The following is a 16,913-nucleotide window of genomic DNA, read 5'->3' as shown; positions in this document are numbered from 1 at the left end:
TGCCTCCTGAAAGAAAAAGAGTCGTTTTTTTAATTGCTGTGCTGGGTGGCATTACATTGTGGATTTGCAAAAGTTCTTAAAATATATCAAATGTGCCATACTTGATTTCTCCCCCTCCACCATTCTCCTTTATCCTCCTCTCCCCCCATTCCTGGAATAGTTTAAACAGGTATAATTTAAGAAAAAGAGTCTTAAGGAAGGAAAAGTAGAGCTGAATGAAAGAGGTACAATGGCAGGCACTTCTCTCCTTTCCCTTTCCGAGCTCCTTTTCCACTGTACTCATGGCCTTATGTTGATAGATGCTTCAGTCACAACTGAGGAGGGACCCAGGCCTTCCCAGAAGAAAAACCGCCCACCCTGAGCCAGTGTAGGTACCAGTGATGCAGTGCCTGGAGAACACATAAAAACCATAAACAACATCAAATGAGAGGACCCTGGTTACAAGACTTGTAAGAAAGAGATCTAGATAACACGACTTTCCAGTAAATCAGAAGGAAGGAATCTGTGTTCTATACTGGACCCTGTGACAGGCAAGGATCAGAGTTAATTAGTGTTGGGGGATTAGTCTGTTTGTGAGATGTAACTTTATATAGTGTACACCTAAGCCTTGGCAGGTGAAAGGTCATGTATCAATACTGCCTGAATTCTGAGTGAACCTCTGAACACTAACAGATGATGGTGAAAAAAGAGAAGCAAAGGTGAAAGAATTCTCCACTCAGCTTTGTTTGTGTTCCTTTTTGTACTTCTGTGTCTGAGGGGACTGCTTTCTGCATTTTCCAGGCTGACTGAACTGAGTGTTAAGGACCAGAGATCCTTTGTCTTATGACATGGAATATACCAAATGATACAAAAATCGATGTTTGCTCTAATTGACTGTGGTTTATCTATTCTTCATCCTGATATATAATGCTGACTCTAGACCAAAGAATGGATAAGAATCAAGTGTGTTTTCCAGGCCCCTTCCTCACTTTATCTCACAGGTTACTAATAGTCCTGGGAGAGGATTGAACTACCTGGGGGTCAGTGGCAATGGAATCCATTTGATTAGTGACAAAAAATGTCAGGAATAGGTAAGGTGAACACAGAAGATACATAGAAAAGAAAAAAGACAATAAAGGAGCCAGATATTCTGGCTACAGATAATCTGAGGAGTAACAGAGAAGGTACAAAGATGGAGAACACCCAAGACACTGTGTATAGGAAGTTTATGATTCATGGTATTGTGTTTTCAACAATGCTTGCCCTGGGTGGTTTCTATCTCTCAAGACTGCCACTGTTTTCTTATAAAATGAGACCAGATCAATATCTAGTGATCCAACAATTGTTACCCTACCTATTAAGGGAGTTATATTCAAGTAAGTCATGTGTTCCTGTCCAGATTGTGCCATTTTATCTTCTGGAATTCTCAACATATGCATGATGCCTTTCTTCTAACAAGGGATGTGCTCCATTTTTTCCTGTTAGCTACCACTTGGCTCCATCACTAGTAACTCCAGGAACTCCTTGGTGTGCTAAGTGCTAACAGCTCCAAAAAGCACTGTGACTATTTCTATCATTGATTCCCAACCATGATCATTTCCTCTGTTGACTAGAGGCTCAAATATAGACACAAAAGCTTCATGATGGCCAGTTATAGTAAAAACATGTATCTTGGTTGAAACCATTATTCCCATTAAAACAAAAACTAATTTTAAAACTCCTTGCTCAACTTGCTCAACACAACAAGGGGATTGGACTTTGAGCACATGATAAAAGCGAGAGCACACAAGGGAGGGGTGAGGATAGGTAAGACACCTAAAAAATTAGCTGGCATTTGTTGCCCTCAATGCAGAGAAACTAAAGCAGATACCTTAAAAGCAACTGAGGCCAATAGGAAAAGGGGACCAGGAACTAGAGAAAAGGTTAGATCAAAAAGAATTAACCTAGAAGGTAACACACAAGCACAGGAAATTAATGTGAGTCAACTCCCTGTTTGGATATCCTTATTTCAACCAGCAAAAACCCTTGTTCCTTCCTATTATTGCTTATACTCTCTCTTCAACAAAATTAGAGATAAGGGCAAAATAGTTTCTGCTGGGTATTGAGGGAGTGGGGGGAGGAGAGGGAGGGGGTGGAGTGGGTGGTAAGGGAGGGGGTGGGGGCAGGGGGGAGAAATGACCCAAGCCTTGTATGCACATATGAATAATAAAACAATTTAAAAAAAAGACTATTTGCAAAAAAAAATACTCCTTGCTCACCCAAGAGTCAAGCCTGGGTTCATGAAGAATGATACTGGAAACAAATGCAAAAGAGGGACATCTTGGTGTGTTTAAGATTGTCCTTCCCCTCTCATGACCAAGGCTTTGTCAATCAACCAAATTTATCCACCTGGCCATTCCTTCAGACTGAGTTTTCTCCTAGAAACACCTGACTATCTTCTAGTTTGTTTTAATTTCAATAATCAATATAGCTTAGTCTAAAAACGAAACTTCTTACTCTGCTACTTTTAGGTATATGTTAGATTTTTCATTGCTCTGACAAAAACAACTTATAGGAGGGAAGATTTATTCTGGCTTATGGTTTCAGTCCATGGTCAAGCAGTTTTCATTATTTTTAGGCCCATGTATGGTGAAGGACAACATCAAGATGGAGAGCATGTACGTAGACAGTGAGATAGAAATGGACCAAGACAAGGTATAACCTCTAAGGACACAGCCCAGTGACCTACTTCCTCTAACTTGGCCCACCTCTGAAAGTTTCCCTCACCTCCTAATAATGTCATCAAATTGAGAATCGGTCAGAGGATTAATGAGTTCATGAAGGCTCTGCCTTCATGTTCCAGTCACCTCTCAATGACTGGATCCACCAGCTAGGGACCATGACTTCAATACCTAAGTCCAAACCATAGCAAGGGGACACATTGAATTATCAAATAGAAGAAATGTAGGGGAAACCCAAATAAAGCTTACATCAACATGAAATTTACTGGAGGAAAATTATCTCTAAACACCATTCAAGAGGCCACTGATAGCTGAGTCTCTTTGTGCTATAACATATGGTTGACTAGTAAATACATCTTTAAAGATTATCTGGTCATTTCCAAATAAATGTACACACAAAGTTAAACAAGTTTTAAGGAAAGAGTTTAAATGCACTTGATTTTGGTATGTCTTTGTGGTAAGGTGTCTAAAGAAAGTGATACTTGGTTTTTATTTGTACAGGAATAGAATGATTTCAGCATTAAGACTTTGCTGAACACCAAATCTCTCCAAACACAAGCTAAATTTAAGACAAGTGTTTTAACAACCACCCCCCAAGTGACTCATCATTGCTGTGGTACTCACTCACAGCAATTGTCAAAATCATTGTGTGATTATTAGGTCAGTCATGGACCTTCCTGACAGCAGAACTGCACTTTGATGTAAGGATGTGCAAGAAGAGGGTGGCTTCACCAACTGAATCTGAGAACCCAGTGAGAGAGCAAGCAGCTGCTACTGCTGCCCACCTCACCTTAAATGCACTGCCTGCTTAGCTTAGTAGCATAGCCAGATGCCAGAGGACCCTTGACTTCTGTCTTCCACCTGTCTCTGCATCTTGACCTTTAACAATTACTTTTTTTCCTTTTTTTTTCTTTTATTCATATGTGCATACAATGTTTGGGTCATTTCTCCCCCCATGCCCCCACCCCACTCCCTCCCTTACCCCTCGCTACCAGGCAGAAACTATTTTGCCCTTATCTCTAATTTTGTTGAAGAGAGAGTATAAAAAATAATAGGAAGGAACAAGGGTTTTTGCTGGTTGAGATAAGGATAGCTATACAGGGAGTTGACTCGCATTGCTTTCCTGTACATGTGTGTTACCTTCTAAATTAATTCTTCTCGAACTAACCTTTTCTCTAGTTCCTGGTCCCCCTCTCCTATTGACCTCAGTCGCTTTAAAGTATCAGCATTAGTTTCTCTGTGTTGAGGGCAACAAATGCTATCTAGTTTTTTGGGTGTCTTACCTATTCTCATACCTTTCCTGTGTGCTCTCGCTTTATCATGTGATCAAAGTCCAATCCCCTTTTTGTGTTTACCCTTGATCTAATGTCCGCATATGAGGGAGAACATACGATTTTTGGTCTTTTGGGCCAGGCTAACCTCGCTCAGAATGATGTTCTCCAGTTCCATCCATTTACTTGAGAATGATAACATTTCATTCTTTTTCATGGCTGCATAAAATTCCATTGTGTATACATACCACATTTTCTTAATCCATTCGTCAGTGGTGGGGCATCTTGGCTGTTTCCATAACTTGGCTATTGTGAATAGTGCCACAATAAACATGGGTGTGCAGGTGCCTCTGGAGTCACCTGTGTCACAGTCTTTTGGGTATATCCCCAAGAGTGGTATTGCTGGATCAAATGGTAAATCAATGTTTAGTTTTTTAAGTAGCCTCCAATTTTTTTTCCAGAGTGGTTGTACTAGTTTACATTCCCACCAATAGTGTAAGAGGGTTCCTTTTTCCCCACATCCTCACCAACACCTGTTGGTGGTGGTGTTGCTGATGATGGCTATTCTAACAGGGGTGAGGTGGAATCTTAGTGTGGTTTCAATTTGCATTTCCTCTATTGCTAGAGATGGTGAGCATTTTTTCATGTGTTTTTTTGGCCATTTGAATTTCTTCTTTTGAGAAAGTTTTGTTTAGTTCACTTGCCCATTTCTTTATTGGTTCATTAATTTTGGGAGAATTTAGTTTTTTGAGTTCCCTATATATTCTGGTTATCAGTCCTTTGTCTGATGTGTAGCTGGCAAATATTTTCTCCCATTCTGTGGGTGTTCTCTTCAGTTTAGAGACCATTTCTTTTGTTGAGCAGAAGCTTTTTAGCTTTATGAAGTCCCATTTATCTATGCTATCTCTTAGTTGCTGTGCTGCTGAGGTTCCATTGAGAAAGTTCTTACCTATACCTACTAATTCCAGAGTATTTCCTACTCTTTCCTGTACCAACTTTAGAGTTTGTGGTCTGATATTAAGATCCTTAATCCATTTTGAGTTAATATTGGTATATGATAATAAACATGGATCTAGTTTCAGTTTTGTGCAGACTGCTAACCAGTTTTCCCAGCAGTTTTTGTTGAAGAGGCTGCTATTTCTCCACCGTATATTTTTAGTGCCTTTGTCAAAGACAAGTTGGTTATAGTTGTGTAGCTTCATATCTGGGTCCTCTATTCTGTTCCACTGGTCTTCATGTCTGTTTTTGTGCCAGTACCATGCTGTTTTTATTGTTATTGCTTTGTAATATAGTTTGAAGTCAGGTATTGTGATACCGCCAGCATTGTTCTTTTCATTGAGTATTGCCTTGGCTATTCATGGCCTCTTGTGTTTCCATATAAATTTAATGGTAGATTTTTCAATCTCTTTAATGAATGTCATTGGAATTTTGATGGGAATTGCATTAAACATGTAGATTACTTTTGGGAGTATAGACATTTTTATTATGTTGATTCTACCAATCCTTGAGCATGGGAGATCTCTCCACTTTCTATAGTCTTCCTTAATCTCTTTCTTCAGAAGTTTATAGTTTTCCATATAGAGGTCATTCACATCCTTTGTTAAGTTTATACCTAGGTTTTTTTTGAGGCTATTGTAAATGGAATTGTTTTCATATATTCTTTCTCAGTTTGTTCATTATTAGTGTATAGAAATGCTAATGATTTTTCTATGTTGATTTTATATCCTGCTACCTTGCTATAGCTATTGATGATGTCTAGAAGTTTCTGAGTAGAGTTTTTGGGTCTTTAAGGTATAGGATCATATCATCTGCAAATAGGGATATTTTGATAGTTTCTTTACCTATTTGTATTCCTTTTATTCCTTCTTCTTGCCTAATTGCTCTGGCTAGGAATTCCAGTACTATGTTGAATAGGAGTGGAGATAGTGGGCATCCTTGTCTGGTTCCTGATTTTAGAGGGAATGGTTCCAGTTTTTCTCCGTTAAGTATAATGCTGGCTGTAGGTCTGTCATATATGGCTTTTATAATGTTGAGGTATTTTCCTTCTGTTCCTAGTTTTCTTAGAGCTTTTATCATGAAATGGTGTTGGATCATATCAAAGGCCTTTTCTGCATCTATTCAGAGATCGAGTGGTTTTTGTCTTTGCTTCTGTTAGTGTGGTTTATTACATTTATTGATTTTTGTATGTTGAACCACCCCTGCATTCCTGGGATGAAGCCTACTTGGTCGTGGTGAATGATCTTTTTGATGTGTTGTTGAATTCGGTTTGCCATTATTTTATTGAGGATTTTTACATCAGTGTTCATTAAGGAGATTAGCTTATAGTTCTCTTTCTTGGCGGTGTCTTTGCCTGGTTTTGGAATAAGCATAATACTGGCTTCATAAAATGTGTTAGGCAGTTTTCCTTCCCTTTCTTTTTCATGGAACAGTTTAAGAGAGTTGGTATTAGTTCTTTTTTAAAGGTCTGATAGAATTCAGCAGAGAATCCATCAGATCCTGGATTTTTCTTTTTAGGGAGACTCTTGATTGCTGCTTCAATTTCATTTTGTGTTATAGGTCTATTCAGGTGATTAATGTCCTCTTGGTTTAGTTTTGGATGATCATATGTATCTAGAAATCTGTCCATTTCTTCAAGATTTTCAAATTTATTTGAATATAGGTTCTTCAAGTAGTCTCTGATGATTTCCTGGACTTCTGTGGTGTTTGTTGTTATCTCCCCTTTTGTATTCCTGATTTTACTGATTTGGGTTTTTTCTCTCCTCATTTTACTCAGGTTTGCCAGGGGTCTATCGATCTTGTTTATTTTTTCAAGGAACCAACTTTTTGTTTCATTAATTCTTTGTATGGTTTTTTTGGTTTCTATTTCATTGATTTCAGCTCTTATTTTTATTATTTCTCTCCTTCTATTTGTTTTGGGATTTGCTTAATCTTGTTTTTCTAGGAGTTTGAGATGTATCATTAGGTCATTGATTTGAGATCTTTCAGTCTTTTTAATATATGCACTCATGGCTATAAACTTTCCTCTCAGGACTGCCTTAGCTGTGTCCCATAGGTTCCGGTAGGTTGTGTTTTCATTTTCATTGACTTCCAGGAACTTTTTAATTTCCTCTTTTATTTCATCAATGATGCATTTTTCATTAAGTAATGAGTTATTCAGTTTCCAGCTGTTTGCATGTTTTTTGTCTTTACTTTTGTTGTTGAGTTCTAGTTTTGCTACATTGTGATCAGATAGTATGCACGGTATAATTTCTATTTTCTTATATTTGCTGAGGCTTGCTGTGTACCCTAAGATATGATCTATTTTGGAGAAGGTTCCATGGGCTTCTGAGAAGAATGTATATTGTGTAGAAGTTGGATGAAATGTTCTGTAGACACCAACTAGGTCCATTTGGTCTGTGGTATATTTTAGATCTTGGATTTATTTATTGATTTTTTGTTTGGATGACCTATCTATTGATGATAATGGGGTGTTAAAGTCTCCCACGACCACTGTGTTGGAGTTAATATATGCTTTTAGGTCCTTCAGGGTATGTTTGATGAAATTGGGTGCGTTGAGACCTTTAAGAATTATGATATAATGACTTTTCAAGCATTTGGCTAAAGAGACAGAAAAAGAGTTCAATGGCTTTTCCAGCTGAACACGTTGTGAAGGTAAAAGGGAGGGGGTCAAGAGAGCAAATGTTCTTATGTTTCCCAGTTGCCAATGATGCTAAAGTCTCTTTTCTCTCTCTCTAGGTGGCACTGCCCTGGACCACCTCCTCACAGAGCATCCAAATTCTGCCCATTAGTTGAGATGTAGCATGTAGTCTGCCTCATCTGTGAAGTTGTCCCTGATCATTTCACCACCACAAACCTCCTCTACCCAGGGAGAAACTTGAGCACACAGGGCATCTGATTTTAAAATGATTAAAATGAACCCTTGTACATGATTGCTTTTTAACTGTGCCATGGAGTCTTTTCATTTCTGCCCATATTGTATAAACTGGATTCAGAAATGTGACATGAAAAGAGTGTGGTAAAGTAGAAATAATATCCAATTTGGGGTAAAAAAAGGCTTTGGTGTGAGTCCCAGATCTACACTCAGTAACAATATTAATTAGAAATTGATTTTTAAAAATAAATACAGAAAAAAAAGGCTTGGAATAACCCAGAGACTAATTTTCCTCACATAACCGAGCGCAGGAAGTCAAGACTTGTGTAACTGTTCACAGATGTGAAGACCACAGGCTTTTTCTGTCTCACTTCTCTTCCCTCCTGAGTGTATGTGGCTTTCATCCTCATGCCTATAAAAGCCTCCCAGTTATATGATACCTGTTCAACTTCCAGACATTACCTTCAGGTCCTAAAAAGAAAAGAAGGGAAAAGATAATGGTAATTAAAAACAATAGGGTGTTCCAGCTAAGGAGGTCCGATTTTAATCAGAAAAACCAAAAGGTTTTCCCAGAATCCACACCAGCAGACTGCTGATTGCATGCCATTGACCAGGACTGTGTTTAATGACTCCATTAGCTGGAAGAGAGCTGAGGAGAAGAGGCTCAGGAAAGTTAATTAACCTCTCTTAAACCTCAATTTCCAAATCTTAAAAGACAGAAGAAACAATGCCTTCATTATAGGGGTTTTCTGAGAATTTGTGAATAGCTCAAAGTGAGTAAAACTTAGCAGGTACTCTTTCAGTAGTTTTTAAAAACCAAATAAAAATATAGTGTTATTATCAACCACCTTCTATTATCTAGTCAAAAAAAGCACCATTTACAGAGTTTTCTTTCAGCTAATCACTGATCAAAGCCCCATAAATAAAAGAATAACTAAAATTTAATCTTTATAATCAAGGAAGTAGTAATATAGAAGAAAAAACATATGTGGAGATATAAAAGTTCAGTGAAATTTTACAAGTTGCTAGGAAGACCATATGCACACAGAAAATGGGAGCACAGAAGAGAAAAAGGATAAGGATATCTGTTGACCCTAGAGAGGGTTTCATAGGGGAAATGAACTACTGGGACACAAGGAAAGTGTAGCAATTTCCAGGTGATGAAGAGAGAAGAGCATTCAAGAGGAGGAATCAACATAGGCAAAGCTGCATAGATACAAAGCAGCAGGGCAGAGCATGGCAAAGCACAACTGTAACGAGTGGCAGACATTAGGAGGATGCTCTTTCCATTCATGAAAGTTACCGTGGTAGGATTCACATAGAGTGAGGCAGCTTTTGACACAGTGCCCAATGATTCCCAGCTCCTAGAGTTCATATCCTGTGTGACCTCCACTTTATGGCCCAAACCTAGTGACTTGCTTCCAATAAAGAAATACAGTAAAAGAAAATGGAATGTCACTTCCATGATTAGGTTACAAGTAACTCTGATTTTCATCTTGCAGGTATTCTTTGTCTCCATGTATCTTCTCCACTGCTGAGGACATCTCATGGCAAAGAACTGAGAGTAGCCAACAGCTGAAATGCAAGAAATGGAGGACAACCCGCAGCTCAAGAGCTCTTTCAGAACAGAATCTTGTCAACAATCACTGAGTGAGCTTGATAGATTCTGTCTCTGTGGAAGCCTGAGACAACCACCTGATACACTGAGTAAAGCCTGTGAGAGGCCCCAGAGCAAACAACCCAGCTAAGTCATGTCTGAATTACTGGCTCATAGGAACTGTGCAATGATAAACAGTTGTTGCTCACAGCCAATAGGTTTTCTAGCCATGTACTCCACAGTGATAGATATCTAGTACACTTACCTAGATTGCGTCAAGCAACCTTATGGTAACTCATTATTGGAATATCCCTTATCTAAGAAATCAATTAATCAAACAAATCCTGCTACCTTCAAAGACAATGCCTATTCTGACTGGTCCTCTGTATCCCCAGCTCCCCCAAGAACTGATTATAGCTATACACTCCCAGAAATATCCTCTCCAATCCATCTCACCATACTAAGCCTTGCCTCCTACAAAGCCCATCTTAAGCCTTCCCTTCCAAGGAATTTTCTCTGATCTTTCTAGATATCATTAGATTCTTCTGAATCACAGCATCTTTGATTTGCAGCTATCACTTTATTCCTTGATTGACTTCAGGTAGCTTTCTGTTGTAGTTATTTTATCTGATATTTATATTCTAATATGTACAATCTGGTCAATCCAAGGATTTTGCAGGTTTTTAAAAAAAATTTTGACCAATCCTGCATTTTTTCCATCCCTTTGAGACAATGACAATATTGATTTTCTAGAATTGTCCAAACATACAATACAGGACTTCTAGCATGTATTCATTCAACTTAGATTTTGCAAACATTTATGCTGCTGTTCCAAGTATCATGGGGATTAAATGAGTTTTCTTGTAAATGCCCCCTCTTTCAGTACTGGGGTTTGAACTCAGGGCCTTACACTTGCTAGGCAGGTGCTCTTCCACTTGAGCCACTCTACCAGTCCTAAACGCTCCTTCTTTTTAACAGCAAATATTCCAACAGGAAAACTGGTAAACTGTTCCAATTGACCCAACTAGAAGTTTAATTAATTTACAAAACTAAAAACACTTTGGCAGTTTCAAAGAATACCACCAAGAAAGTGAATAACCATTATGGAATAAGAGAAGATGTTTGCAAATTATATATTTGATGAGGAACTTACATCCAGAATATGTAAAGAACATTTACAATTTAACAACATCAAAAATAACCAACCCAATTAAAATGGGCAAAAGATTTGAATAAACATTTCTCTAAAGAAAATATTTCAGTGGTCAGCAAACACAGGGAAAAAATCTAAACATCATTAGTCATTAAAAAATGCAAACAAAAATGAAATTATAATAAATTTTCCTCAGTTGACCTCACTAGAAGACTAAACAGTGTAGGTTCTTTGTGAAAGGTGCAAGGCATAAGACCTATGAGTGTCATGTTTGAGTTCTCTGAGACAGACAGTGAGATGAAATTCGGCATTCAAGATATTTATTAATGATCACCCTTGGAGTCAAGCCTTGGTGAAAAGAAGCAGAGTGGACAAGGAGAGGAACAAGTACACAGTAGAGTCGTAACAACAGACTCAGAAAGTATCACTGGAAGCTTGGGAGTTAGATGGATCTTCAAAGCAGTCTTGTATTTGGGTAGGATGGTCAATCCTATGCACCCTGTTTTATTGGATAGAGTGCAAGAAATATGAACTTGGATTCTCAAGAGAGGCATCCCTGAAGGGCTGACATCTGAAAGTCACCTGTTGATAGCTCTCCCAGCAGCTGAGAAGGCAAGCCATTTCTGGAAAAGGGACCTGAGTATCAGGGTCCAGCAAACACATCAGGAGGAAACCAGGAGTGTAGACAAGCTTTTGCAAGCTTGACTGGGCAAAGAAGGAAGGAGGGTAGTGACAAAGACGCATGCACAAGGGAAGGTTTCTTCTATCATTGTGTTGCCTCATTTCCTTTTTGTGTTATAAGATGGGAGAAGTCAGTTTAGAGTGGGAAGGAGGATATAATAGCAAAATAAAGGAGACTTATTTTTCCTCTCCTCCTTACCCACGTAGAATGTTTACTCCTCAATTTTAACACTTAGTGCATTGTAATATATTTGCTGTCCTTCACTATACTGTGACCCATGTAAAATCAGGGGCCCAATGTTCAGATTTTATCCTCTGCATTTAGAATTGTAGAGTACATAGTTTCTATTGAGTCAATGAATTGAATGTAAAAAAAGGGAAAACCCTAAGCCTCTTGAATATTCCCTTTTTGCTAAGCTTAAGTAAGGAGCACTAAAGATCACACTGTAAAAAGTAACAGTACCACCCCCACCTGCTGTGTAAATGTGTATCCCTACTGGCATGGGGCAGGAGAAAAGGCACAGATGTCCTTTGCAGTAATCATATTAGATAATTAACAGACCTGGGTCTGATGGCCCCCAGGAGGTTGTGAACTCATTCCATAAATAAAAAAGACCAAACTGATATATCCACGGCCTGAGAGTTTAAATATACAATGAAATTTTGAGATGTTTCAAGTTGTCTTAAAGACTTTCTTCTTTTCAGTGTCTTTTTCCTTCTTTGAAGTGTCTGCTCTGAAAGGTGATTAACACAGAGCTTATTGGATTAGAAACTAAATAAGTCAATATTGTTTTATTTAAACCTAGAGAGCTCTCAAGAAAGAGTTTTTACCAAATATATTTATCTTTAATAATCTTCAATGGCCAGATCTTTACAATTGATCTGCCAAAAATCAGGGAAGAATGAGGGAAATTCCTCCACAGTTAACCCTCATGAAGCCTTTTTCACGTGTTGTGTTAGAGTTGTTTGTTTCCTCTGTGGCAGAAAAGCACATTACAAGAAAGATTTGTCTATGGCTTTCATTCCTAGCACACCAGAGGAATATAAAAGAGGGCGTATTAATGGAAGAGCATCATTCCAAATTCTTGTAATTCTCCCTAGACGATTCTAATTCAGTCTTGTATGTGATAAAAGAATACTGATTAGTGAAGAGAATCTTTAATATGAGATGCTGCAAGGCTCACCCTTTGGAGAGTTCATGATTATCTAAATCTCTGCTTCTCTTTGAGGGATTTGAATACATGCTGCACAAAGGTAAAATACCAAATAGACTGTTTCATTACAAGTATTAAACCCTCAACACTTAACATTTCCAGGAGAAATTGCAAGAAAAATAATTGCACCATATTTAAGGAAGTTTGAACTATGGCTGCCAGACCTAACTAAAGCAGAGAGTTGATCTATTCAAATGGAGGATACTGTTGAAACTTCTCCAGGATTGCTGCAAATAGAAAAAGAGAACCAGCTGTGTGAGATAGTGTACACCTATAATCCCAGCACTCAGGAGGTGGAGACAGGAGGAGCAAGAGTTCAAGGACAGCCTGATCTATGTAGTGAGACCCTGTCTCAAAAGCAAAAAAAAAAAAAATAGAAAGAGCCAGCAAATCATACTATTTTGTCACAACACAATAGGATTTATACAGGTCTTTGTCAACTTAAAGTGAAAACACAAAGTTTTGAGAAACACAAATTCTTTGAGAAAACACAAAGCTGCCATTACTGAGGACATCCTGAACATCAGTTTTCCAAAGTTCTTTTTTGAGCATGAAGCACAAACTTTTGAATAGCTTCTGTGGCCTAGCTTTTTATGCTCTAAAAGTGAGTTTGTTTTCTGACATTTATTTGTCTGTTTGAATTGCCAGAAGATGGCAATGTTCAGAGATGATCTTGAACACAAAGCTGGTTCACAAAGGAGGGTCACAGCTCTATTCTAACATTGATTTTAGGGACTGAGTTACTTAGTAGTGTTCTCAGAATTGGGCCAAGAAAGTAACTGGCTGAGGGGACTGTAGAAACAGCAGAAAGAACAGAAAAACCAACAAGAGTATACACATGGCCTTTCCCAGAGGAGAAATTTGGAAGAGGAAAAACATGCATTCATAAATAAAATTCTAGGCATTGCTGAAAAGTGTTCTGGTTCCTTTATGCACAAACTTAGCAACTTGAACAACAGGCACCATTGATCACCTGCTAATCCCTGAGCATAAAAATGGTGCAGGAAGCATTCAACAAGTAGAGCCCAATCTCTTCCCTGGGATGCATGGGCCTAGTTAATGGGACAGACATTTAATGGAGAGTAAAGAACCTGGGAAAGTTCCTTTTTAGAGACACACAGACATCACAGAATGGCACAGAACTATAACTAAGTCAAAGATCCATAATCTATCTTGAGCTATTAACTTTTGGCAGCCTGGTAAAACTCACAGATCGCTTATCCAAATAATATTTTTAAATAAATAATATAAAATTTATAGGATTACAGGGAAACTAAATGTATTGAAATATAGCTCTTGTAATGTTTTCCTATGTGTCCTCATAATGCATGTGCCTATTCACTTGTGAAAATAAGATCAAGTGGTGAGTCTAACAGCTACTATAGGTATGAAATAGGGATGACATCAAAATTTTGAGATACCTCAAGCTATTATAAAGCCATGCAAAAGTATCTGTTTTCTATTGACAACAAATCACAAATACATTAAGACAAATAGGATTTGCTGATGGCATTCATAATTAAAGAAAATTATCAATTTCAGTGAGAAACTAGTGAAAAAACACTTTCCCATCTTTAGACCTTCTTTTTTTTATTTTTTTATTTTTTTAATTTTATTTATTATTATTTCTTTTTTTTTTATTTTGAGGCTTAAACTCAGGGCCTTCACCTTAAGCCACTCCAGTTTTTGTGAAGGGTTTTTCGAGATAAGATCTCGAGGCACTATTTGCCAGGGCTGTCTTCGAACCGCATTCCTCCTGATCTCTGCCTTCTGAGTACCTAGTATCTAGGATTACAGGCTTGAGCCACCTGCACCTGGTCTTCAGACCTTCTAAAGTCTGTCTGTGAGCCCTTTGGGAGATGGTGAAACCATGTAAAGAACACCTGTCTAGTGGAATATGGCCAAGCTGAGTCTTACATCAGGAGCTAAGGAGGCAAGTCTGAGTAGAGCCATGATGGGAGAGACTCCCCGGGACCAGGGACTGTGTGAGCAAAGACACACAAGTAGGAGTCATCTTGGCATCTTCAGAGAAATGGACACAGTTTCATCACTAATTGCTAGTGTTTTGTATTATTATTTGCAGTACTGATGAATTGTGATTTTGTTTCATTCTATTTATCATGTGTCTGTGGATTATCCATAGCCTCTGTTCCCTTGGAGGTGTTAACTTTGAGGCAAGTGTCATCCTTTTTCAGGTTTCACAACATAGGAATTACATCAGAGGAAAGATGGATTCCAATTCTGGTTTTAACATTATTTACCACAGGGGAAAATATCTATTCATTTATGCACACATTCCATCAATGATTGCGAACACCTACTATGTGCCGGCCTAGTCTAGACACCATGGGTACCAAGACAAATATGTCAGTGAGTTTATCTTCAGGGAGTTTGCCATCTAATTTGGGAGATCACACTTGAATGTAAATAGCTTCCAGAGCATCTGGCAATGAGTTAATGCTTGAAAACCTCTTATCCCAATACTTACTACCTAGAAAACCACTCAGTGAGTGGTATTTTAAGTTCTATTAGGTTCCTAGGAGAAAAACTACATGTCTTTCTGGAGAGCTTTAGAGCTCTCTTCCTAACAGAGTTGACTTTTCCTTTGTGAGCCTCCCTTTCCAAATTCAGGATTCATACTAAATTTGCAGTGTTCTCAAAGGATCTTTCTATATCACTCTACCATTGTGTAAATGTGTGCTATGGTGTAGGATGTAAGTGCTGGTGCATAGTAAAGGGTTAATTCTTAGATCTGGGTTGCCAAAGTCACACACATTCTGGGGTATTCAGAACTGATCTGGGACCAGCTCCTAGGAGATAACTTCTAAGACCTTGGAATAACCTGCCTGATAAGAGTGTCTTTGGAAACCTGAGGCCTTGGGCTATACCAGATATTTTATGCTAGTAATGTGACTTACATTGAATGCCTCATTTTGTATGTCTAGGGCTGTATCAATTCGGCCTCTACAGAAACTACAGTCTGAGTAGTTGTGTGTGTGTCCAAGTAGATCTGTGACTGCCTCCCCACCCCCACACCAAGGACAAACTCTGCACACTACATCTTGGGTGAGCTTCCTTGATTGACAATATTTCGTTTGTGTTGTCACTTGCCATTGCCAGGAAAATGAAATTCTGACCATAATACTCCACTGAGAGAAGATAACTAGAATCTTGTACCTGGTCTCTCCCATGATCTACCCTAAGCACCTTTTTCCTTGATGATTTGAATCTGTAGCCCTCAATTATAATGTATTATTACCACAAATATAATTTGTTTTCTGTGTTCCTTTAATCCTTTTAGGGAATCATCAAACTTGATGCTATCTTGGGGAGTTTCAATACAGGTGAGGAGCTTTTTCTCACAAAAACTTTGCTGTTTCCTTCAGTCCAAGTTTTTCTCTGCATTCAAATCCTTGTAGAATTTACAGCATAGTCTATTACACACATGGGCTTTTAAATCAGGGTCCAGTTACTTAACCGTTTTGTGTTTTATCCATCAACCAGACTCTTAATTCTGACATGGCTTTGCTGTGTCTTACACTTCCCTCAGGGTCCTCACAGCTAGGGACAGTGCACACAGAATACCTTTAATGCCCACTTTCTGCAATAAAGTGAATCATCTGGCTATATATGAGAGACTTAGCAGAGGAAAAAAGTAAGTGAGGCTCTTGCAGCTTACTAACTGGACATGTTTAGGACAAATAAACCAAGACGTTCACCTTGGTACAGAAGGCAAACAGATTGAAAACTACAGGATCAAGGAGGATTCATCCCATATGAGAAGGAATAATCTGCCTAGAACAGACATAGGGAAAACAAATAGGAAATCCATAGCTGAGATTACACAAACGTTATATTGGAGATTGCAGCATAAAAGGAGAAAGAAGAGAATGAAGTGGCCTCACAGTCAGCTGGGTCCTGGAAATACAGTTGTTCACTGACCTGGGGGATGGGAAGGCCTCTGTTTTTAAAGATCAGTAGAGATGGACAGAGGCAATGCAGAGGACCCGCGAGTCACCTTGGGGCCTGGGATTGGCTCTGGAGTTCCTGGGCTAATGGATGATAACTGATCAGCAAGGGGAGGAGGAGAAAAGGGGGTCCTTGGCGGGTGCACACTCTAGTGAGGCCGGGTAAAAGGCCCTAGGACAGGTTGACAGAGGGTCTTCCTTCCCTTTATAAGCCTCACGTTATTGCCAGCAAGCCCCTGTGTCTGACCCTGACAGCCTGACAGTGACTTCAGAAGTTGGGAGTGAGGGATCAGCATTTCTCTTTTTCACTGAAGGATCTCACCCTAACGTGGTTTCCATGCCCTATCTCTACTCAGTCATCTAAGTTCAATAAGAACTGAGCTACTACTCAGTAATCTCAGCAGTGACCGGTGCCAGCCCCAGAGAGCAGACTCTGTCAGTGCCCTGGACTAACTAGTA

The 16,913-nt window shown here is 38.8% G+C and overlaps 1 long non-coding RNA gene across 7 annotated transcripts in view; it reads left to right on the top strand.

Moving 5' to 3' along the window:
- Positions 1-16,913, top strand: part of LOC109688119 (uncharacterized) — a 146,745-nt gene that overhangs the window by 104,705 nt on the left and 25,127 nt on the right. For 5 of the 7 annotated variants that reach the window (XR_012446418.1, XR_012446419.1, XR_012446417.1 and 2 more), the window contains 2 exons: positions 9,344-15,552; positions 15,788-15,830. This is a non-coding gene — a long non-coding RNA (uncharacterized lncRNA). The remainder of the gene's footprint in view (positions 1-9,343; positions 15,553-15,787; positions 15,831-16,913) is intronic. The other 2 variants (XR_012446421.1, XR_012446420.1) reach the window with 2 other exon arrangements.

The sequence above is a fragment of the Castor canadensis genome, chromosome 3 (genome assembly GCF_047511655.1).
Source record: "Castor canadensis chromosome 3, mCasCan1.hap1v2, whole genome shotgun sequence".
Lineage (NCBI taxonomy): Eukaryota > Metazoa > Chordata > Mammalia > Rodentia > Castoridae > Castor > Castor canadensis.
This window is presented reverse-complemented; position numbering and strand designations above follow the sequence as displayed.